The sequence below is a fragment of the Phocoena phocoena genome, chromosome 18 (genome assembly GCF_963924675.1).
Source record: "Phocoena phocoena chromosome 18, mPhoPho1.1, whole genome shotgun sequence".
In the NCBI taxonomy this organism is placed as follows: domain Eukaryota; kingdom Metazoa; phylum Chordata; class Mammalia; order Artiodactyla; family Phocoenidae; genus Phocoena; species Phocoena phocoena.
This window is the reverse complement of record NC_089236.1, coordinates 13,842,966-13,868,720: the sequence shown is the minus strand read 5'-3', so window position 1 is coordinate 13,868,720 and position 25,755 is coordinate 13,842,966. Positions and strand designations below refer to the sequence as shown.

General features: G+C 40.3%; 1 protein-coding gene and 1 non-coding gene across 2 annotated transcripts in view; both read right to left on the bottom strand.

The window, feature by feature from the left end:
• FREM2 (FRAS1 related extracellular matrix 2) overlaps window positions 1–25,755 on the bottom strand; it is a 157,583-nt gene that overhangs the window by 97,422 nt on the left and 34,406 nt on the right. The window lies entirely within an intron of this gene.
• On the bottom strand, window positions 13,144–13,216 carry TRNAG-UCC (transfer RNA glycine (anticodon UCC)). The gene has a single exon. It is a non-coding gene; the product is annotated as a tRNA-Gly (tRNA).

The window sequence follows — 25,755 nt, the reverse complement described above, 5'->3', positions numbered from 1 at the left end:
CAGCTTGTGGAACATTAGTTCCCCGACGAGGGATGGAACCGGGGGGTCCTCGCAATGAGACCAGGAGCCCTAACCACTGGTCTGCCAGGGAATTCCCCAAATTAGGTTTTTGCCAGTGGAAGATAAATGAGTCTTCCATTGGCTATGGAATACTGCTGTGAATATAGTAATATTCATAGACCAATAAGTCTATGAATATTGCTATAAGAAAATTAAAGTTTTGTCCACAATAAAATAGGAATAGTTAGGATATTCAAATTTACCCAAGAATAAATAAAATGGCTAACCAAAATGCCCACCATAAACAGTCAATATCATGAATACTTGAACTGGCAGACTGAAAAACTTTTGCCGAAACTGCCACAGGTAAGTTTCTCTCTCTGACTCCTATCTCTCTCAGCTTAAAATAAAATGTGGCTCAGTATGACGAAATTCGCTTTCAGGCCGAGATAAACCACATTTTCCTTCACTTGGTTAATATGCAATGCCGGTGGCATGATTTGAATATTCTGAAGATTTGAGACAACGATTACTGCAAAGAATTCATGGGTCACAGAAAACTCTTTAGAGGCACACTTGGAAAGCCATACATTGACTTTGCAGCTCATAACCTAGTCTAGATGGGTAGTTCCCAGCGGTGGGCAGAGGGTTAATGATTTTGCATTTGTGGAGACATCTGTCAATGTTGGGAGACATTGTTGGTTGTCACAATGGGGGAGAGAGAGGGGAATGTTACTGGTGTCTAGCGGGTAGAGGCCAGGGAGGCTAGGGACCCTACAATGTACAGGACAGTCAAGATTTGACTGTGCATAAAGAATTAGAATTATCTGACCCCAAATGTCAATCATCTAAAACTTACTATATTCTGACATATCAACATATATAACCTAACATAAACATATTATTTGCCTTTTCTCCATAAATTCCATGTTTTCTTATGAACTGATAATACAGGTGGTCAAATGACAAACCCGCCTTCTCTTTTTACATAAATATGCAGAGATTTTCAAAACCATCATTGATGTGGAAAGTTTCCAGTACAAAGAGTTGATTCTCTTGTTGCAGGAAGTAGTTGAGCCAGTAGTTTTCCTACACAGTCAAAATTTATGGCTAATCCTCAGGGAAGTCAGGAGTGAGGATACTGAGAAATGCACAAACTATGCCAAAGGGACAATGTATGCATGATTTAGATTTTAGTATGAAATCAAATATGTGGGCAATGATTTCCCTTCTAGAGGTTTTCAGGAGATTAGGCTTCACCAGAACACCTGAGAGTTGAGAGTATGAAGTAGAAGGGCTTCACTTCCTAAGGTCATTTTAGGAGTGTGAGCTGGTCATTTTAGGACAAAACTGGACACGGGTCATCCAGCTTTCCATGCTTTTCTGTAGTTGAAAGGAGAAATACTACCTATTCAAATGCACGTGTGCTGGCACGTACACGTGCGCACATACACACCCCCCTTTCTTTTGCTTTTACAAAGAATGAGAACACTGTCCAAAACATTTTCCAGAAGTATAGAATACACAGTCCTTTAATGGTCTTCCACTGAACAAATTAGAGAAGCATTTCCCTGAATACGTTTATTCAAACCTTATTTTTCCTGTCTGTTAATAGGTATTGTGTTTAAAAAAATCACTCTGAGTCAACTAGGAGAGAAATATCCCGGGATTAAGCTATATAAACAGAATTCTTCACTGCTGCAATTCTTAGGGCCTTTGATACACGAATGTCACTGAGCCTGTACAAGGAAGGGAATAGAGTGTGTTGCATTTCTCAATCTCATTTCACCAGGGAACCGGTTCCTGAAGCTAGCCTGTGAGACTCTGTTCTATAGAATGTACTTTGGGATAAGTTGGCTTCAAGTATAAAGCATTTAAAATCCAGATATGAGCAGAGAGCCTTGTGTAGTGTCAATCACATCCAAGTAACATAATTGTTCACATTTGACACCAAAAGTTGGAATTGTACTTCATAATCTTGAGGAGAAAAAACCAACAAAATTAAGGGATTTCCTCCTATCAGCTATATAAATTCTGGTTCAAGGCACTTCCATTTCCTAATCCGAATGGAAAAGTAAATGCGTTACCTTGTAGAATGCCAAGAAAAAGAAACTAAGTTCGAATAAATACGACTGATTACTGGTATACCTGTTCCCTAGAGGCCACCTTTACTGTTCGAGACACAAGCTTTGCCATTTTTGTGGCTTAACACTATAGTGCCTCAGCTCTGTTTTTTAATTAGTCAAATGCGGGCTCAGATGTCAGAAGAGACAAAGATTAGGATTTTGGCCAGTTCCAAAAACATACAGCTAAAATCACCAACAGCGTACAAAGAGCCATGTCAGCCTCCCATTTGCAGTTGGATCTTACCCCCTGTGGCTATTTGAACCCTATGCTCTGCCCAACTCTGATAAGGGGTTTAAAGGCTTACTGAGAAGAATGCTTCTGAAGCTATTAAAACAACAGGCACGGGAAGGACGGACTTAGCTGGGTTTTGGAAAGAGGATAATGCTGCAACAAAGACTTTAAGGCTGATAAACAGATTTTTTAAAATCTGAAAGCACATTGTTCCCTAGTCTGTACGTCTTCCTCACCCTGATCAGTAACTACTTCCCATGAGAATATGAATAAATACAGCAGCTCTGTACTCATCAATTTTAGAAGGAAGCAGAAGAACATCTTTGAGTCACTGATTCACATCTCAACTGACTGCTGTCAATGATATTAGCCAGCTCTGCTGGAAAATATCTTTTATCCACTGAAGAAACAAATGCAAATTGTTAATTAACTCCACTATTGGGGTATATATGTATAGAAGAGTATATACACCAACGTATACATACATATATTCAAGAAACTGAAACTGAAAATCTTTACAAGAGAAAATGCACACAAACAGAAAACCAGATCATGAGTACCTTTTAAAAAATAATAATGGTAGGGCTTCCCTGGTGGCACAGTGGTTGGGAGTCCGCCTGCCGATGCTAGAGGACACGGGTTTGTGCCCCGGTCCGGAAAGATCCCACATGCTGCGGAGCGGCTGGGCCTGTGAGCCGTGGCCACTGAGCCTGCGCGTGCGGAGCCTGTGCTCCGCAACGGGAGAGGCCACAACAGAGAGAAGCCCGCGCACCGCAAAAAAAAAAAAAAAAAAGAAAGAATAATAATGGGAAAACTAGCTTTTAGGAATATAGAAGACTCTCAGGATGCTTTCTTTTTTTTTTTTTTTTTTTTTTTTTTTTTTTTTGCGGTGCGCGGCCCTCTCACTGTTGTGGCCTCTCCCGTTGTGGACCACAGGCTCCGGACGCGCAGGCTCAGCAGCCATGGCTCACAGGCCCAGCCGCTCCGCGGCACGTGGGATCCTCCCGGACCAGGGCACGAACCCGTATCCCCTGCATTGGCAGGCGGACTCCCAACCACTGTGCCACCAGGGAAGCCCAGGATGCTTTCTTAAGAGTTGAAAATCTTGTAAGTATCTTTTAGTACCTTACTGATAACAAAGTGAGTAAAGTGGTGAGGAACACTTACATTTCTTTTCTTTTTGGTTATCTTGTTTCTCTTTTCTCAAAATGAGAGGCTCAGGAGAGGTGAGGGATAGGGCTCAAATCAGGAAATACGTGATAGAAATTATAGATGCTGGACTAAGTGAATTTGAACAAAGGGAACTGGACCAAACTGCCCTACTTTTTGATCAAGGTCTGAAGTAAGATGTCTGGACTAGTTTGGTAGGCTACACCTAGCCAGTGTTTGGAACTCCGCTCTGGCTCCATCAAGGACCCAGGCAATATTGCCAGGTAGGCAAAGTTTGTCTCTGTGTATCTCTTCTGCACCTTTGTTCTCTGGAGGAATCAATCACCTTTGGTCATTTAAAGCTCTTACTCCTTTCATGCCAGCCCTCCAGCTCTGCAATTTCCCTTCTTTCTTCCTAACCTCAGTTTTAATCCTCTTTACCTAAAAACTGTCAGGGGTTAAAAAACTTCTCTTAATTAATTCAGCCTAAATTATGCATAACTTTACAAGATTTTTTTTTTTTTTTTTTATAAATGAGGGCCTTCTTGACAGCAAATATTTTTCTCATAGTGGAGATATTTGAAAGCATATATTCTAATAACTGTTGTCTACTTTAGACCATTATTTTTAGCTAATCTGCCAGGGAGTAAATTCATAAGATTATGTGGTTGGTTCACTTCATTTTCCTTACACCACCCACTGGCCAGCCCGCATTCCTCACCCCTACCATTGCTAGGGAGAGAGTTTTGGTTAGAAAAGTAATCTGGGTATTGGGAATATGAATGTGGACATTTTTATGTGCTGTGGCAAAGTCAGGATCAGAACTTTATCACCCTTCATGCTCAACACACTTAGACAGCATTATACATCTTCCAATGGGAACAGTCTGAAGACATATGGTAGCTTCTAAGTGCATACGTTTCTCTACTTATGAACTTGTTTATAAGCCTTACCAAAAATTAAATAGGCTTGAGAGGCTGACGTGAAGAAAATAAGAGTACATAGTTATTGAGCCTATGTTAGAGCTTCTAGTTAACATAAGTGGTTTAAAGACCAAGCTAGGACAGACGAGTAGAGATGGATGCAATTATAAGGGTTCTACAAAAAATACACTTGTCCATGTAATAATGAGTATTTGAACTGTATTGTGAGGCAAGCTTCCCTAGTTTGTGTGGTACAGGAACCACGAGCGTGAGAAATGGGATCAGATTCTTCATATAGAGGAATTATGAGGACTAGAAAGGGTACATTACCCCAGAATGTGAATTTGACACAGAGGCCAGCTTGTGAGGAGTCAGCAAAGAAAGATGGAGAAATGAGGTAGGCAAACACACACAGGCAGAAAATCCCCATTTTTGCCCCCAAATCTCTTCTAAGAATATGGATAATCCCCTAGCAGTGACCTCGTCAGCTTCCTGGTTTTGATCTACACCCATAATATGTTGGAGAAAAAAAAAGTGACTGGGTTAGCATGACAACCTAGACTTCTTAGGTCAACAGAGGAGAAGAAGGGAGCAAAATATGAGAAATATTTTTAAGATTTACATTTTGTTTCTTCATAAATATTTTTAGGATGGGACAAAATATGTGAAAACCACACAGGAAAGACAGCCAGCCTGGTGTTTCCAGGGAGGTGATTAAGCACTCACTACCCGTTGACTTTTATAAGCAATCATACCCAGAATGAAATATAAAGAATGCTATTATGAAATGTCAGGGACTATACTCATAGTTTTTATCAAGTATGGGATGGAAGTTCAAATAACTTTAGTTAAATGAGGTGTGTTTCAGGATTGGTTTTGTCACCCAGATTGGAACTTTTTCTTATTAACACGTATCACAAAAGATGAATAGCACACTCCGCAAAGTCTTTCTTTTTATTATTATACTATTAAAAACATACTTCAACAGAATTTAAAATAATTGAATCAGATTAAAGCCTGCTTAATTTATGAATATTTAGCCCCAATCATTTGGATTCTATACACTACTTATGTGCTCCTCAATTTCTATTTTGTGTATTTTCTAAGATAGTTCTATTTTCCACACAGGCATTACCTTCATATTTGAGGATTACTGGGCCATTCATCCTAACTAATATTTTAATGGCCATGATGCTGTTTGCCTTAGAAAAAAACAAGTTATAATCCGAATGTAGACAGTTTGACTTCTAGTGAGAAACACATGACTCAGTGAACTCCCATGTCATGTTAGTTTATATAAAATTAAATAAATAATGACTGTGATTATTTATTATCACATGGTATCTATGAGTAAAAGTACTGTTAAAAATCTGGGGGGCTTCCCTGGTGGTGCAGTGGTTGAGTGCCCGCCTGCCAACTCAGGGGACGTGGGTTTGATCCCTGGTCCAGGAAGATCCCACATGTCACGGAGCAGCTAAGCCCGTGCGCCACAGCTACTGAGCCTGTGCTCTAGAGTCCGCGAGCCACAACTACTGAGCCTGTGAGCCTAGAGCCCGTGCTCTGTAACAAGAGAAGCCACCACAATGAGAAGCCTGCGCACCGAAACGAAGAGCAGCTCCCACTTGTGGCAACTAGAGAAAAGCCAGCTTGCAGCAATGAAGACCCAAAAGCAGCCAAAGATAAATCAATAAAATAAATTTTAAAAAAAAAGAAAGAAAATTTGCTTAATTATCTGGATAAGGAAGGTGGCATCCCTTTTAATTGAAGAGTTGGCTTCTTTTCTATAGAATTTTTTGGTATTATTTTAAGTTCAGAAACAAGTTCGAGTCATTCAAAGAAAAACTAAGGTTTGCCACTAACCTGTAAACTAGAGCTATAACAACAAAATGTTGTAGATGCTTTTCGTCTGACTTCACAGATGTTAGTAGTTTATAGTATTAGCTGACACTCTTTAAATCCAAAAAATCTTTACGTTTACTCTCTTCACTTTATCTTTTTTCCACCTCTCCCCTTCCATTTCTGTAAGAATTAAAATTTGTCTTTATATGTTTTGTTTCAAAAGTATTTCACTGGTCTTCAGCAATACTTGTCTTTGTTTTTATCTATCTATCTATCCACATTGCTAGCCATTTTGTTAAGCCATTTACTGTACAAGTAATTACAAGTGGCTACCATGAACTAGGCACTGTGCTAGGTGCCAGGGCCATGGATGTAAAAAGCCAGCTTATGATGTAAGAAGGGAAAAGACATAGAAAGGTATCTTTATTGTTCTGTTTGTTAAGTATTGAGATATCAGAAAGCAAAAGGTGCTATGGTGGTTGGCTTAGAGACTCCGGAACACAGTTAGGAACAGCTGTTATTACACTACTCTGTAATAAAGCGATGTCTCATGGCTTATCGAGAACCACAAGACTTTCTGTACTTACACTAAATAGCCCCCATTGTGCCCTTTGAGTTTCTGGGCTTGTTTTAAAATATTTTCCCTTTCTTCCATTATTGTAAATTGTTCACCATCACTTACATTATTAACGCTCCCCTCTTTTAAGTAGATTCTCTGCACCCATCCTAATATTATCCTTGAAATCTGCCGGGGGCCTGGAATAATGAGACAAACTGAGCTCCACAGACTCTGAGTGAACCAAAGAGGAGAAACCTTGGCACACAAAGTTTTAGTGGGGGAGGAACAGCATAATGGTAAAGAACATACTATCCAGAGTGATAAAAACTTAGGTGGAAAACTGACTCCAGTATGCCAGGTATAAAGTTAGCTGCTGGATAACAGGAAGAAGAGCCCCAGCGGTTCCGGCAGCACTTCTTTTTTTTTTTTTTTTTTTTTTTTAATATTTATTTATTTATTTTTGGCTGTGTTGGGTCTTCGCTTCTGTGCGTGGGCTTTCTCTAGCTGCAGCGAGCGGGGACCACTTTTCATCGCGGTGCGTGGGCCTCTCACTATCGCGGCCTCTCTCGTTGCGGAGCACAGGCTCCAGACGCGCAGGATCAGTAGTTGTGGCTCACGGGCCCAGCTGCTCCACGACATGTGGGATCTTCCCAGACCAGGGCTTGAACCCGTGTCCCCTGCACTGGCAGGCAGACTCTCAACCACTGCGCCACCAGGGAAGCCCCTACTCGCTCCTCTTGATCAGTGCTCCATATAGATAAGTTGGCCAAGTACGTTGAGGGTTACACATGTGAAATGTTCCAGTATTTGTGGTCCTAGTTCAATGTCTAAGTCATCCTACAAAACCCAGTTCAGACCTTAAGACTGGGCCATTTCCACCAACGATATGGTTGCCATTGCCCTGACGATCATTTAACAGTTGCAGTAATTACAAGTGTTGTTTCTTGCCAATATAGTAGATGGAGACCAAGCTAAATCCTCATTTAAGTCCTAAACTCAAAACTCATTGGAAGAACTATTGTCATGCAGTAAAGAACAAGGGCGGAGGCTCACGGTTAGAAGATTCCACACAGATATATTTCTACCCTCTTTGGAAGCCTCACAAAAATTATAATCCAGTAAACAATAAAATGGCATAATTTCCCAAGAACAAAGAGAACAGGAAAGAATGTAGAAGCAATAACATTTGAAATCTGGAAAGCAGATGGACAAGTGTAACAGACTTAGAAGATCAGAGAAAGTGAAAAATGAAGTCAACATTGGGAAAAGCCCAGAGACTTAATTTGTGTCTAAGGACCCTAAAAAGTAGGTTCAGAAATTGATGGCACCAGGCAGCGCCTCACGGCTAGCCTCTGTTTTGTCCCCTGTGCCAGATTCACGTTCTGATACCCTTCCTAGTCTATACAATTTCTCTATATGAGGAATCTGATCCCATTTCTCACTTTCATGATCTCTGTGCTATATAAATTAGGGAATCCTGCCTCATGGAACATAGTGGAAATACTCATTATTAGATATGCACGTGCATTTTTTTTTTTTTTTCCGGTACGCAGGCCTCTCACTGTTATGGCCTCTCCGGGCCCGTGAGAGTCCGCCTGCCAATGCAGGGGACACGGGTTCGTGCCCCGGTCCGAGAACATCCCACATCTGGGCCCGTGAGCCATGGCCGCTGAGCCTGCGTGTCCGGAGCCTGTGCTCCGCAACGGGAGAGGCCACAACAGTGAGAGGCCCACGTACCACAAAATGAAAATAAATAAATAAAAACATATTGAAGACATATTAAAATAGATTATTATAACTCACAACCAAAAGTTTTCTTAGAGTTTATAAAAACACAATTACAAGTTTTGGTAAAAGTATGTATATTATTTGGCTTTGAACTGCCATAAAGAATCAAATAAATTATGAGTGGAAGGAACAGCTGAAACACTGTGATCCATCTTGTTATTTCAAACAGGCTTAAATGTAGCCACTCTGAGCTGAGGGATAAAATTATGCTGGTATCAGCAGGCGATAATATCTTTCTCTGAATGCCCTCAGACTTTAACTGTGTATGATTCTGAGGTTCTGATACCAGTATCACAGCTAATTTTTTTTTTTTTTTTTTGCGGTACGCGGGCCTCTCACTGTTGTGGCCTCTCCCATTGCAGAGCACAGGCTCCGGACGCACAGGCTCAGCGAGCCCGCTCCACGGCATGTGGGATCTTCCCGGACCGGGGCACGAACCCGTGTTCCCTGCATCGGCAGGCGGACTCTCAACCACTGCGCCACCAGGGAAGCCCCACAGCTATTTTTTAAAAAGCCACTTTAAATTACATCTCAATATATTCCAGTTACGTTATCATTATCAATAAAACAAGTTCCAGCTAGGCATTGCATAACCAAACAAGACTCCAAATCCCTGTTCTTAGAGGCACTGGGTAGAATCTCTTTGGGAAATAGACAATAGCATTAAGGTGATCTTAATGGTGCTGTGGGGTTGGTGCAGGGGATACGTTCTAAAGGAGGGAACACAGGAGAGCCAGTGAAAGGGGAGATGAGAGTAGACTTCACAGAGAAGTTGGGGGCTTGGCTGAGTCCTAGAGAGGATGATCAGAACAGGCTCTGGTTTTGAGGAAGGAAACAGTATGAGAAAAGGAAGGCAACCGTAGGTGGAACCATTTGATTTTATGAAGGGCCAGGTTGAACAGGTCAGGAGTGCCATGCTGAGAGGGCTACACCTAAAAGCTGCCCTATTTTTCTCCTTCCCATAAAAGTCTAAAGAGGACTCAGCATAATGAATACTGGTTTCTTCACCTTCCATTAACACTTGATCTACATTGCAGTAGGTCTTCTGGTCCCAGGAAAACCGTTTTTAGTAAGATCACCAACCAAATCTTAGTAGTCAAATCCATTGGGCAGCTTTTAAGCTTGCATTTTGCCATAGATACTGAAAAGAAATGTGAGCACTGCTGTATTTTTTTTTCCTTCAGATTCGTCTCGGATACTGTTTTTAATTTTAAAAATCTAAATAGCAAAAACATGTACATTCCACACACCTAGCATGAAAATAATAATTTTTACGGGACCTCCTTGGATTCCGAATTGTTCAAAAGTTAAATCTAATTCATTATTTTATTTATTTATTCAACAAACCTTGAACATGTGTGATGTGCAAGGGGCTGTAGATGGGGTAGATGATCCCAAGATGAAGGAGAGATAGCCCCCAAGGGGAGATGGACAAGAGTGCCAACTACTGAAACGCCCACACACGATGCACACATGCACAGGACCCCTGTGAGGGGGTGAGGTGTACACAGCTACTTCACCTCAGTCACTAACAGTTTCCAAGAGGAGACCGTGCTGAAGCTGAATCTTCACAGACGAAGAGCACTTTGTTTAAATAAAGAAGGGAATAAGGGCATTGGGGCCAGAGAGACTACCAAACGCAGAGGCCACTAAAAGTAAGCTGTAAGAGAGAAAATGAATAAAAAGAATTATGGGAGCAGGAACAAAAGTAAACTGTTTATGTGTGAGTCACCTGATTGTGTATCTTCTGCTAAAAGTTAACACTGTCTATTGGTTAATGGAATTTTCATCAAAGGTTAATGTGTTGGTTTTTAGCATCAGTATAAATTTCTTTCCATGATGGTTTTCCATTGTTTATTTAAATTAGGAATAACCAGTTATTATTTGCTTTGTCTTCGTCATGGCTGAGGTTTAACCGTGAATCTATGGACCTGCTTCTCCTATAAGCCACATGCTCAAAACTGTCTTGCTATATATTATGTTTCACACCAAATAATGGACAGAGAGGACATATTGTAATACATAAATAAACATTTGGGAGGAGAGTGTAAAAATGCAGCCATTTCAATGTAAACCATCAAAAAGGTTTCACATGTTGAAATGACATAAAATATTACAATCAATTATGAGTACCTTTTCTTTTGCTTTTCAAAAACAATGCCCACTCCCTGGTTACAGAGAGCAGTTTTGATGATGTATCCGTTAATAAAATCATAATACGTCTAAACCGGTTCCCTTCACAAATCAGTCTCTCCATCCCTATTTCCAGCGTCTGCTTTTAGCCCTATTTGTTTCCTTTTGAAACAATTTCGTAGCACCCTAAGGCCAGAAAACACAAGCCAGTTAGAACCACTTGCTCAAAATCATTCTTACAAATAGGTTACTTTCTAGTTAAAAATTATCTTTCAAGGTTTGAGATATCTTGTATCATTAAGTGAACCTCTGAGGCAAAGAAAAGCTTGATTGAGTAAACAGTGCAATCTAGTCTAGTTCTCAGCGCTTGTTGGGAGGGGGCAGTTAGAATACATTGAAGAGGCTTCTGCAGCCAAAGGGAACGTGTTCTGCACCCTCCATTCTGCCACTGACTGCTCCCCTCTGCTCCCTGGCGAAATGGGGACTCCAACTTTCACACCAACAGCGTCTCTGAGACTTGGAGGGGGTCAGGAGAACTAAATCTCTTTCTCCTAGCTTCATCACCTGGAAAGATGGGTGAGGTAGAGAGATGCGGCGGGGCGGGGGGAATGGGGAGGTAGAGAGAAGCGGTCAGTGTTACCTGACTGTGCCGGTGCTCACAGCTCCCGCAAACGCTCACCTGCCTGGAGCAAGGTTTCTGACAACAGAAAACTCAGTTTCTGGGGCTACCCTAAAAGCCACTCCATTCATCCTCTGACCAACCAGAGCATTTTTGGACTCTGCACTACTGTGTGTTAAGCTGTCCAGCGACAACTAGTTAAATGGTCCTAAGTGGTTTCTGAGTAAGCATTGTCAAAAGTTCGTGCTATGATTTCCTGCTGTGGTGACAAGTAATTACTATTTTGATCAATGGACATTTTTTTTTTTAACCAAGAATAAAAACTGAAAATAGAATGACAAAGGAGCAGTTATCTTCTTCACAGATATAATCAAGAAAGAACCATCAAAGAGAGCAGATAATTCCTGCCCTTAGCGAATTTCACTTTCAAACATAGCCATTATTGGATATATATGTTGCAGTCAGAGGTCTCTGCTTATCAAAATTTGACCACATAATTTCTAAACTAAGGGGCATATTTATATTTTGGATTATAATACTTATAAATTGAGATGATTTTAACATCTTATACATAAGTGTGAGCCTCAATTTCTAATAATTATATATAGTATGAAGATATTAGAATTCTCCATAAAAGGGAAAGTAGTGAGGCTGAGTTTTCTTAATATACTTTGGCCAAAATGACATATCACTGCAGATTGAATGCAGAATCAGATATGAAAAGCAGACTGTCTTTTTTTTAAGCCAAACATTAAAGAGATTTCTAAAACTGTACAGCAATGCCACTCTGCTCACTAAGATTTTTATTTAGGAACATATAGTTATTATTAATAAAAATATTTTAAAAATATATTATGGGTTTATTATTATGATATTTAGATGAATTAATAATGAATACTTAAAAATTTTCTCAGTTTAAATTACGGCATATATCAATAGATATATCTCCCCCTAAAGTCTCTTTGAGGTCCTCAAGAATTATTTAAGAGTAAAAGGAAGTTCTCAGTCCAAAAAATTATGAGCACTGCTGTTATACAATATGCATAAACAATTATTTAATCACAAAGGCTCTAGGGTCAAGGAAAATCTTTTAACTGTTTATATAGATAGAATACTTCATAGGTGCAAAAGAAAGAAATACATTTTTGCCCCACAAATCCACCTGAGCTTCTCTTTTCTCATATTGTCCTATGCCTCTTGCCAGGCTCCGAAATGTATGTTGAACATGTAAAGTTCAGAAAACATGATTAAAGAAAAAAAATAGGGCAATACATGGTATTTGTTTTACAAATTGACACTTCTTAAGAATGGGTTCATTTTACTTGGTTTGTTCACTTGACAATGGCTTTTTATAAGAACATAAACAGGTAGCCATCAAGTCTAGTTTTTAGTGTAAACGTTGCTTTCCTTGCATTACTTCATACAACCTGTTCACTAGGCTTCCTAAACATTTGTTTGGGTGAGCTATTTTTTTCTGGCTTGAGACTAGAAGATTTATTTTCATCATTAATAGGTAGTAAATAGAGTTCTATGTAAGCTGTTTGTCAAACGCAGGCAGCCTATGTTTCCATAAGATAAATATCAGAGGTATTTTGTCGAATAATTTTTAAAAACAATAAAACAAAGGAAAGGGATTTGAACTGAAGAATGACATTATACCTCTGTTTTAATCATTATACCACTTGCTGTAGATACATATGGATTAAAGATTCTTAAAAACTATTTTTTTTTTTTTTTTTTTTTTTTGCCGCGCCTCATGGCTTGTGGGATCTTAGTTCCCCAGCCAGGGATTGAACCTGGGCCCTTGGCAGTGGAAGTACAGAGTCTTAACCACTGGACCACCAGGGAATTCCCTAAAAACTTTTTTTTTAATTACATGAAAAATCTTCTACTGTAATACATTTCATCAGGAGTTAGTGGAATCATTTTAGTGGGTGGGTTGCAACCAATGTTTAAATAAAAGGAGTAGACTAGAAAATGTCCATTTCCTGTAGATAGCAAGGGTAAGTATGGTTTCTGGACAACTGCTGTGCCCTTTGTATCCTTGTTCTATTAGAGGCAAACATTTGTACACATTTGAGGTTATCTATCGTGTGCCACTGTTTTGCCTTCATTGAACCTGCCCATCCTCAGGAAAAACCATTGCCTCCAAAGTTCTCTCCAACAGAAGCTGCTTGTTTCCACTCCTCATTACTGAGGAAGGAGGTACTGGTCTATTCCTTACTCCTCAGTGTTTCTTAGGAACCGGCAGTTCTACTACCATTTCTTGAAAACCAGTTCCCTCTTTGGATCCCATATTTCAGCCTAGACCTTTGAGACACCCTTCCTCTTTACTTGATGACTCTAGCAGGTGCCTGACAGTCTTCCTCTCTCCATCATCCGTTGCCATCCTCTGTGTAGGTAACTCAAATACTCCATAATGAAGTCTCTTTCACACTGTCCTTGTCAAAGATCCTCTTCTGGCATCACTTTCACCCTTAATAGTTCTTTAGCCATTGTCAATTACTGAACAATATCCCAATAATACAATAACATTTCTCACCGTTTCCCAAGCCGGTGGGACCCCTCCCAATCAGCATTCTAAGCTCTTCTGACAGTTCCCCAAACCGTGTCTGATTGCATTCTCTACAGATTCACCATTACGCCCATACTGAATCTTCACTATTTGGCAATTATTGTATTAATTTCTTCTTAACTTCCATTATTATACCTGCTAGGATGATTTCTTCCTTTCAGAACGTCCATCAGTTCTTTCAGTTCCAGCGAGCTTTCGTGCTATTTTAGGACGGCACCGTAGAGACACTGCACTTAAATTATGGACTTTGAACCCAAGCTGTCTGATACCAATGTCAGTTCTTTCCTCCTTGCTACACCTCCTCCTGCCAGGGGCTGTATCTTGGTGATCTCTGAATCACCATATAAAGCCTAGCACAAAGCTTTACACACAACACAAATTCAATAGACACTTACTGAATTTACAGACAGCACACTTTGAAAATAATGGTTTTCACTAGTTTATTATGGAAAATAATGGTTTTCACTAGTTTATTAAGTGAAAATAAAGCATACATTTTAATGAATGTATGTTTTATTATTAGCAGTCATTTCTGTTCAATTGGCAATGTCCATGGATTAGCAAAGCCCAGTAAGGAACTTGGCAAGATCTGACAGAGAGCATGAATCTATAACTTCTGACGTATATGTGGTCTTAATATTAAAAATCTTAGAGCAAATGATATTCAACTGTTCCACTCTAAAGGACTACAAAGACATGACATTTTTTTCCAACTTAAATTCTTTTAAGAGGATTTTAGTCAAGCTTAGAGTTTAAGCACCTTTAATAGTACATGCTTTAAAATGAAAAGGGGGCTCCCCTGGTGCGCAGTGGTTGAGAGTCCGCCTGCCGATGCAGGGGACACGGGTTCGTGCCCCAGTCCGGGAAGGTCCCACATGCCGTGGAGCGGCTGGGCCTGTAAGCCATGGGCGCTGAGTCTGCGCATCCGGAGCCTCTGCTCCGCAACGGGAGAGGCCACAACGGTGAGAGGCCCGCATATCGCCAAAAAAAAAAAAAAAAAAAGAAAAAGAAAAAAAAAAAGAAAAGGGATACGTACATATTTCACGTATCTTTTGCAGTCACCAGTTTAACTTGAATATGAAGTCACTGGTGTTATGAACTAGTGTAACATTTTAAGGCTCTACATGACACATCTAAAAATGAAATTCAGAATCACCTGCTTTATACCAGGTATCAAATACTGTTAACTCATGGGGTCTCTTTTTAAGTCCACTGTCATTATTTGCTTCATTTCTACAGTACACTTGAAGTTATATATAGACTAAGGCCATCTATTTGTAAATCACTCTATCCTGGGCAAATATTTTATTTTTTCAGCCGATCATATAAGCAGTAAGCTCCAGGAAGATGGGCCTCTCTGTTCATTTCAGAGTTCTTTCCAGTGCCTTGAACACAGTAAATAATGATGAAGCATGATTATTGAGGGGTCTTCTATTCCCCTCGTGAGAATCCATAATCTGTAGGCTGAGCATTCTTTTCTATCTATCCAGGACGATTTCTGTTTATATCAGTTGTCTTGGTGTCCAGTAAGGTTAGTGCCCCTTTTCCCTCTCAAAAGTATTCTGGCTAGATAATAAGTTATATCATCCACCTGATTCCCTCAGAGGATGACATAAAAGACCCATTTGAGGGTTTCCCTGGTGGCGCAGTGGTTGAGAGTCCGCCTGCCGATGCAGGGGACGCGGGTTCGTGCCCCGGTCCGGGAAGATCCCACATGCCGCGGAGCGGCTGGGCCCGTGAGCCATGGCCGCTGCGCCTGCGCGTCTGGAGCCTGTGCTCCGCAACTGGAGAGGCCCGCGTACCGAAAAACAAAAACAAAAAGAAAAACAGACCCATTTGATAAGCTAATCTGTCTAACAGAGGTCTTGCTGCTTGACTATTTCTCACTGGCATCTTATAATTTCTGTCCACCCCCGTCCCCCATCCCCCAGTAACATCCATATGCTGTTTTTCAGGACATTTATGTGAGAATAATTTTAATCGTTTAATTTTTATGTTTCAGTCATTACAATTTTCTTGATTTAATATCTAAATTAGTTACTAAGTAAAATAAAGTCAGTGAAGCAGAAATTATTTCCTCAGTGGCTACATTTTCTGGAAGTTAACGTAGATTTGTCAGTCTTATTTAGTTACTTTTTCTTGCCACGTTTGTGGAGAGTTCTCCGATATAAAATTTTGAATGGAGCACTGTTATTTAAAAAATGGTAGGCAGAAATGGAACAGTAAACATTAAGCTTTGCATTTGAATTTAAGTCTAAAAAGAAAATTATGGGTCCTTTAGTTTAAACAATATTCATAGCGGCACTAGTATTTCTCAGCAAAGGCATAGGTGAGGACTTTGGAGAAGAAAAGCTTATTTAAAATTAAGTTGCATAAAAATACTTTTACAGTCCTTTCGGTGTATTTGGCTAGGTTTTACACTTTCGAAACTTGAAGAAAAAGTGTCTTTGATCTTTCCCTCCTTAAATATGCAAACAATAATATTTCAGGCTATTTTTCTCATCTTATCTGCACCTATAAAGTGAAGGCAAGGAGCCTTATCTAGATGACAAATCATGGTTGAATAAAAGTGTTTTAAACTTGGAAGAATAAGCCATGAACACATCTCAAATCACATAGGTGCAAATAATAGGTCTGGGGCGGATGGGGAGTGAGGGTGAGCTGCCTGAGGAATAGGTCAAATATAATTCTTTTACTTTCTTCTTGCAACTCTTTCCAAGAAAGTGCCAAGTCTTAATGAGAATCTCCAGCAATGCAGCATTCCTTTCTCCCAGAATGGGATACTGATTCACACTGATAGAAATGCAAAAGCTCACAGAAATCCCTCTAGCAAGCACCTAAGTGCCATTACTAATGGCCGAGGTGCCAAGTTCACCTCCCCTGTGCATATTCCATATATGAAGTTCTTAGATTCCATTTGCGTTTTTACCACTGAATAATGGTTGAGAGAATCACTTTGTAAACAAAAAGAAAAATCATTTATAAAGAGGTTAAATGTATAAAAATCCACTCCCCCCATCCTTTTGCTTTTAAACAGATGCGCCGTAAGCATACTGGGACAGTCCAACAGAAAATAAGAAAATTCCAGTTACAACAAAGACCTCTTCACACTGCAACTAGACCCAGGACTGCCATGAGAGGTGCAGGACAATGGACTCTTGGTTTATCTAACATTAGCCAAAGGCAGTGTTCTAACACTGTTTCTAAATTCTCGGCCATCAGGGTTCACTCCCCTCATGACTCCTAAACAACTGTGCTGTAATTGTACCAAAAAAAAAGAAAAAAAGAGAAATTGCCCCTCATGTTTTTGATCTCTTCATTTACCTACTTCATACACTTTTAGCTTTATTCTGACAGCTGTCTCTGTTTTATCATTTAACAGATCTGGATAAAACATAGTTAGCCAACATAAGATACTTTATGTTTACTGCCAGACCACAGATAAGACTATCATTTCTCCCGGTGTTACTAATTCAGCATAGGAAACTACAGTTTAAATACTCTATAATCGGGGCTTCCCTGGTGGCGCAGTGGTTGAGAGTCTGCCTGCCGATGCAGGGCACGAGGGTTCGTGCCCCGGTCTGGGAAGATCCCACATGCCGCGAAGCGGCTGGGCCCGTGAGCCATGGCCGCTGAGCCTGCGCGTCCCGAGTCTGTGCTCCGCAACGGGAGGAGAGGCCACAACAGTGAGAGGCCCGCGTACCGCAAAAAAAAAAAAAAAAAAAAAAAAACCTCTATAATCATGTACCTTTGAAAGAAACATGTTGACCACAGTTTGACCACAAACATTAAACTGCTAGGTATGACAGAGCCCACATTTAACACTCGTGCAAAGGTCTAAAGAAAGCCTCATTCCGTATATCACAATACTGTATTTGTCCTAATGCACCACTCACAAATGGGTATAGGGTCTTGAAAGAAGTATTCATGGGTAAAGGAAGTTGAGTGAGAATCAAATCCAAGTCCTTTAGAAACATTGAACAGGCCAGAAATAAAATTAGCTCAAATTCCTCTTTGATCTAGAATTTAATGATAATTATTAAAATAACATTTAAAAAACTCACTATCTTGGTGATGTCGCAATAATGGAAATTATCTGCTAAGATGTTCCTGAGGCTATGACAAAATTACACTATCTTTTTGGACAGCTATGTAGCAATACATTTCAAGAATGACACACAAGTTCCTATCTTGCTGTTATCTCATAAATAAAATAATTCAGAAGGAAAGTATCATATGCACAAAAATTCATCATTCTCTTTCAGAGTTGCATAATAAACTGTGTTTTTTGGAAGACAAATCCTATAGTATACTCATTGGTGTTACTTGAAAAAGAAAATGTCTGTGCTCAAATGAGTATGGGAAATGCTGAGTTAAAGGTTTCTTTTCTTCAGAGCTCTTAAACTATTATGACTCTCTAGGAGGAGGATAAAGTAGGCAGTAGTTCCCAAACAGAGTTTGCTATGAAACTTTTTTCATGAGCTATCTCATGAGCTTTGTGTCTTATAAAACATATTCATGGAAATGATAGGGTGGGGAGTCTTAGTGAACGTTCCATCTCAAACACAAAGCCTTTGATATTTGACCTTCTCGATAACCCAAATGGAGAAAACCAAAGCTCACGCTTATTGTATATTTACTCCTGTAGTATTAATCCTGCTTGGTGAAGAATGCTAACACTGGCAGCCCTGCCAATGATAACAGGTAACCTGGTCCTTATCAGAGACTCAGAAAACCACCAGGTAGAAAAAAAAGAAAGGAAAAGAATATACCATGTTCTGCATTATTTATGATATCATGTGCTCACCAGGGCAAGGTTTATCTGAGGATTCTAGTCTTGAATGTACCATTAACTCTCCGTGTGAATCTAAGTATATCCAAAACCTCTACTTGCCTAATTTTCTTCATCTGAGAAATGGGCCAACCCAGGTCCAATAAGCATTTATAAGGTTAATCTTGAGTCGGCTGACCCTTTTGGCAATGTTGCTGTTGTATAACCATCTGCACATAAGCCATGCTCATGTAACAAGCTTGGATTAACTTGTTATAATTAAAGAGAAATATAGTTAATTTTATAGTTCTGAATTGTTCCACTTTTCCCATCACTAAAATTATATAATAAAATCATGAAATATTATGGCAGAAGCAAAACAGGGCTGAAGAAAGAAAGATATTGAGAGGCTATGCAGTGGAAGAAGCATGAGGGACATGGCAACATTTATTACATAGGTGATAATTGCTGCTGTTGTAATTTACTTGGTGTCCATGCATTCATTTATTCACTAGATTTTATTGATGAATTACCCTGTGCCAAGGGCTGTTAGGTGATAGATGAGATGGTGAACAAACGTGGTCCCTGCCTTCAGGCAGCCTGCAATATTTTATCCATAAAAGAAAAGTTTTCAAATGCATTTGAAGAGCAGAAGTTTGATCTGCACTTTTTACAGCGTTTTACATAAAGGAATAAAATAGTACACTACCCAGAGGGCTTCTTTTAACATTACTTTTATCGATGATATGGTAAAGATTTCTACCCTTTAGACTTGAATCTAAAACTTAAATACCCACGATTTAGAGGGGTTTTGGGGCAACAGAGGAAAACTGCTGGTTGAGTATGGCTGAAATTGGACCCAAAGCATAAAAACAACCTCCAGTAAGCTTTGGGGAATTAAAACAATACTTCCTTTGCACCTTAATTCAAGTCAGGAAAGAATCTTACTTTGTCAGCCCTGACAATCACCACCTTTCATTTCAACTGTTTTAATTAAAATACCTAGAAACTTGGCAGAAGTTTTACCGATTAACTGAACCACCACTTAACTCTTTTAGAAGCAGCTATCAGATTCCAAATTAAGGCGCAGCCACAGCTGTAAGTTCATTATATGCGTGCTGGGTAAATATTTTTATTTCCTCCACCCACAATCACACGTCTGTGCTAAAACACCACATAAGAATAGCTTGGGCAACAGGTTGGGGTAGGGGAAGCAGCTGCAATTTCTTTGTCTAGGCTCCCTATGGCCATAATCTTTACTAGTGGAGGGAAAAAAAATTTTAAAGAATATTTTTCCACCTCTCTTTTGGATACACTTTTCAGCATCTACCAAAGGTATCTGGAATGGTGGGTAGTTCTCAGATTTTATTTACCACCCTGTCCTCCATATACACACAATAGATGCCATTTACAAATTCATACCTCCAATCCCGTATTAACTATACTTTCTTATTGTCTGTATTTGTTTTGATGCTGCTCTGTAGCCCTTTTATAAAAAAAAATTATTATTGGAGTATAGCTGATTTACAGCGTTAAGTTTCTGCTGTACAGCAAAGTGAATCAGTTATACATGTACATATAGCCACTCTTTTTTAGATTCTTTTCCCATATAGGTCATTACAGAGTATTGAGAAGAGTTCCCTGTGCTGTACAGTGGGTCCTTATTAGTTATCTATTTTATATATAGTAGTAGGTATATGTCAATCCCGATCTCTTAATTTATTATTTTCTGTATTCTTTTTTTTTTTTTTTTTTTTTTTTGCGGTACGCAGGACTCTCACTGTTGTGGCCTCTCCCGTTGCGGAGCGCAGGCTCAGCGGCCATGGCTCACGGGCCCAGCCGCTCCGCGGCATGAGGGATCCCCCCGGACTGGGGCACGAACCCACGTCCCCTGCATCGGCAGGCGGACTCTCAACCACTGCGCCACCAGGGAAGCCCTATTTTCTGTATTCTTGATGTTCTGGAGTCTGGGGTCTTGTTCCCAGTAACATGCTTCTCATATGCAAACCAACCAATCCAGAGCATGTACTCTGAACCAACTCCTGTGTCAGGTTCTTACCCTTCAGGAGGCAATACTCTTCTGTCCTAACCACCCCGGGTCAGGTACCAGACAGCTGGAGACAGCACCTATACCCCAGAGACTGCCGACATTTTTCAAACCAGCCAGTCCTAAAGCCTGCTTACCCTCCTTGCCTTGTGATGGGAGCCACAGCAAAGGCTGCTACCCATGCTTTCCCCTTGCGCCTTGTGACGCCTGACCAACCCTGGTGCTTCCCTGTGTGGCCCCGTGTGACATGATGTACCTACCCCCTCCTCTTGGGAACTGTGAGTAACAAACTATCTTTGCAATAGCATTGAATCCTAATCTGTTGGCCTCACCATATCTGAATAATAACGAAACCTACATTTCAAAACAGGCCCAGACTTCAGTGAGTTGTAGGTCCCACGTGAAATTGCGCACTTGCTGCCTCATTCAGAGACTTCTCTATCTTGACGTGTTTAAAGCAGAACTTTTCATTTTCCCCACATCACAGCCCCCCACACCAGCCAAAAGCCTCGCTATTTATCCAATTACTTGAGCTTGAAAACCCCCCAAATCAGTTCTCTATAGATCCGCAAAAATAGATCTATATTAATTCTAACGAATAGATTGATTCTATCAGTTACTTAGAAATCTTCCATGACGCCCACCGTAGTTTAGATGGAATCCATGGAGCTTAAACAGCTCTGAATGACTTGTCTTCTGCTCACTTTCCCTCTACTTCACTGTGCTTTCAGCTACCCTGGGCTTCTTTCAGTTCTGAAGAAGCGAGGCTCTTTTCTACCTCGGACCTTTGCAGAAATGGCCTGTGTTGTTCCTACTGAGTGCCTCGCTTTCTCCCAAGTCTTCCCTGGGCTAAATCCTTCTCACCTATTAGGCTCAGTTTGAATACAGCTTACTGAGGGCCTTCTCTGGCTTTACCTAGGAAAGTTTAAATACCTCCTACATTTCCCCGTCTTTCCATTATTCTCCATCTCACCCACTGTTTGTTTCCTTTTATTTGTAGACCACTCATCATGATCTATAACCATTTTAAAATTTTACCTGTTTACCTGTCCACTGTTTCTTTTTCCCCTCCTTGTAGGAACTATAAAGGCAAGGATTCCTTATGTTTTCTTCATTGTTCTAAATCCTGCACCTAGTATTGTACTTGACACAAAATTGTTAGATAAGGAAGAGTTAATGAATGGATAAATGAATAATAAATGAATGTGTGTGTCTGCACTTGCGTTTACACACCCAGATTACTGGTTGTGGCTTATATAAAATACGCCGGGGGTTATGTATAATTCCCCGTAAGTCCTAGTTATAACTTCATCTCTTTCTTTTCTTCCCTACAAAGTGTATTTCAAAAAAAGTATAATTTACTTTTAAAATTTGTCTATTTCAGGACATATTTCTTTTTCTCCCAGCAACATTGATAAGCACGGGAAAAACAAACAGTGGATAGGTAAATACAAAGGAAATTTTCTCTAAATAAGTAGTATATTGTCAAAAATTTCTTCTTATATTTGACAAATGAAAAATGCATGCATGTGTTAACAAGCTCTACTTGCTTACTATGTGCCAGACACAGATATTAACAGATTTAAGATGAATAAACACATTGACTGCAGCACACCCTCATGATCACCTCCAGCTGGGTTTTAAATACCTCCAAGCTTAAATTTTCAACATTCAGCAAAACTTTTTGCAAACCTCTTCAACTGGCGGAAATGAGTAATATAAAGTATCTGAAATCTCATGTTTGATATTAACTCTGGGTCATAGATTGAATCTGAGGTCAAGTGGATAGGCAGTAGGATGGAAAAAATATTACCAGATACAAACTCTGCCTGATTATCTTTACATCATCTTGCTAGAACAGAGGTTCTCAAAATGTGCTTTCCAGTGTGCCGGAGCCCCACCCCAGACCTACTGAATCAGAGACTCAAGGGGCGGGGCCTTTTCATCTGTGTTTTAACAAGTCCTACATGCTAAAATTTGAGAACCATTTCTCAAGCAATGTAGACTTAGCTTAGTCAGTTAAATCAGTGTTAAATGAAAAGAAGAGGTCAGAGTTCCAGGCAGGATTCAGAACTTATTCTAAGTCAGTGTTTCTCAATCTCGGCTGCCTATTAAGATTACTTGAGGAGTTGAAAAAAAAAAAAAAACCAAATGCTTGTGTCCCAGCTCCAGAGATTCAAATTTCTGGGGCTGGCTTGGGCTTCCGGATTTTAAAAAACTCCCCAGGTGATTTTGATGCCTGACCGTGGTTGAGAAATCATTCTCTCTAAGCTGTAGATAGTATTCAGGAAGGATGGAAACTATCATCATCTTTAAACTTTGTATTTTCAAGGTTTTATTTTCTGGCACTAGTAGCTTTGGGTACCATAAGGAGATAACAAGCCTGTATTTATTCCACTAAAATGCAAGGGTAACTATTACTTAATTTACTGTTCCTTGGAATAAAGTTTGGCAAATTTCATCAACATGGATTCATCGGTGCTAAAATGTTATCAAGAGCTGGTCTCAGAAATAAGAGTTATGAAATTTTAATACTTTTCCCCCCTGCAGCTTCACAGTGTGTTGAAATCTTGTTGCTTGAATATGCATAGCCTGGCCGACTACTTATTCTCATAAAATGTGGTATTAAGTTGCCTTTTGGATCAGCATCAGTAGATGTCATCTTTGACACCTCCATCCTTGCTCTGGTGCAGGTGACGGGACTGTTTATAAGGATCAGTTTGCCACTGTGCCACAGGAAATGTACCCACTGACTATAAAGCTATGCGGCTGGCTTTACTTCCCTACCCCAGATGGCTACCTCTGCCATCCCTGCTCTCCTTCTGGTCTGCTGTCTTCATCCAAGGCTGCTCCTTTCTTTGGGGTTGCTCCCGCTCACCTTCCCTGGTCCCTACCTATGCTCTCCATTAGGCTCTTCCCTCTGATGTCTTCTTGTCAGTTAATCTCATTTTCCTCAAGTTTCAGAGACGTCTGGAGTTCACTTCAATGCACTGCCAGCCAACAAGATTTTTTTTTTTTCCTTCTGCACCTACCACACACACAATTGCTGTAATAGTCACTGTGCTGCTTTTCATTGAAGTCATGGTCAGAAATATCTTGGTTTACCTCCACATTTGAGGATACTAAGTAGTACAGGATCCACATTGAGGAGAGTAATAATACATACATCTTAGAAACAGGACTCCTTCTTTGGGATCCCAACCCTCTGAGCATCCTAACATCTCCCTCCTCACCCCAGGGAGGTCAAGGGGCCCCATGCTGTCTAGATTCAGTCTTTCTCCCTCCCTTTTGAACTGGGTTGCTTGATCCTGGTTTCTTCAGCGTCTGTCATTTGCCTCATAAAGTATTTGCAAAGCACTATGCAGCATCTTCAATTCAACTCAATGCATTCGGACTGAGAACTTTAGCTTTCTGCCCCTTAGGCTATGCGCCGGGAACCTACCCTTACCCTCATCCAGCTCGGGCTCAGAACCCCTGCCTGGGTACATGGGACACTGCAGATACCTAATTTTATTGGGTATGATTCAGGTAGCTTTCTTTAATCCGCATAGATCGTTCTGGTTTGAATTTATAAACCCAGGCTTTTGTATGTCAGTATCTACCCAGAATTGAGACAATTAGTATCTGCTAGAGTGCATGTAATCCCTACATCTTTCAGCAATGTGGCTTGCACATACCAAGAAGGCAATGGAATTTTGTCCATTTAGTGTCAATCTCTCTAGACAAACATGCATCTCCATTCTAGTTGAGAGTGGGCCAACTGATTTTCTTTAGAGTTAAATTGTCAAGTATCAACAAGAGAGTAGTAAATAAGGATTAAGAATACAGAAAATACATCAAAGAAAAGTTACAACCCTGTTTGTACATGCCTCGTATCCCTAAGTAAGGGGGAAATCCTACCACTAAGACTAGCTCTGGGCCAAATGATGTCATAGGCTGGGAAGAGAACTGGCATCACTACACTTCCCCTTCTGGTGACTTTCTTTGCTACCATTTTCCCTTACTTCCTGCTCCGGAAATGCCCCTTGTATTCAATAAGCTGTTGACAAATCTCCTCCTGAGGACCTGTAACGTCTGAATTTTACTTGGGGGATTCTTGGTGACTTTTACATACAAACCTCAAAGAAAGTAACTCTTAACGATGGATTTTCAGGTATTATGGCAGGCAGTGGGTGAGATATTTTTGCACAGGAGGACGTGCCTCATGCCCCTTGAATTCCACCAACATGTGGACAAACCTGGACTTGACTTATCACTTGGTTTATTTCCTACAAACAGGATTACTTTGGGAGGCAGAATAATGGCTCCCCAAAGACATCCTCCCCCGAACCCCCAGGGAAATCTGTGAGTATGTTAGTCTAGTGGCGAAGGGGAATTAAGATTGTCTGTTGAATTCAGATTGCTAATGAGCTGACTGTGAGATGGAGAGTTTGTCCTAGATTATCTGGATGAGCAAAATATAATCACAAGGAATCTTTTAAGTGGAAGAGTGAAGCAGAAGGTCAGCATCAGAGAGATATTTGAAGATGCTACACTGCCAGCTTTGAAGATGGAAGGAGGGACCACAAGCCAAAGAATGCAGGCAACCTCTGAGAGCTGGAAAAGGCAGGGAACCGGATTCCCCTCCAAAGCTTCCAGAGGAACACAGCCTTGTCGACGCCTTGATCCTAACCCAGTCAGACTCATTTTAAAATTCTGATCCCCACACTGTAAGATAAGAAAATTTGTGTTGTTTTAGGTCACTGAGCTTGTGATAATTTTTTACAGCAGCAATAGGAAATTAATACAGTAACTCTGAGAAATTTATTTTAACTCTTTAAGCCTCACTTTCTTCCTAGGTACAATGGCAATAATAGAAATCACTGACTGCTCTTTTGATAATCCAGTAAATTGACTTGGGTAAACGGCTGGTTACATAGGAAGTATTCAGTACACACTGTTTCCTATCTCTTCTATCTGCAGGCCCACTACCAACCACAAATCTTGCAATGATG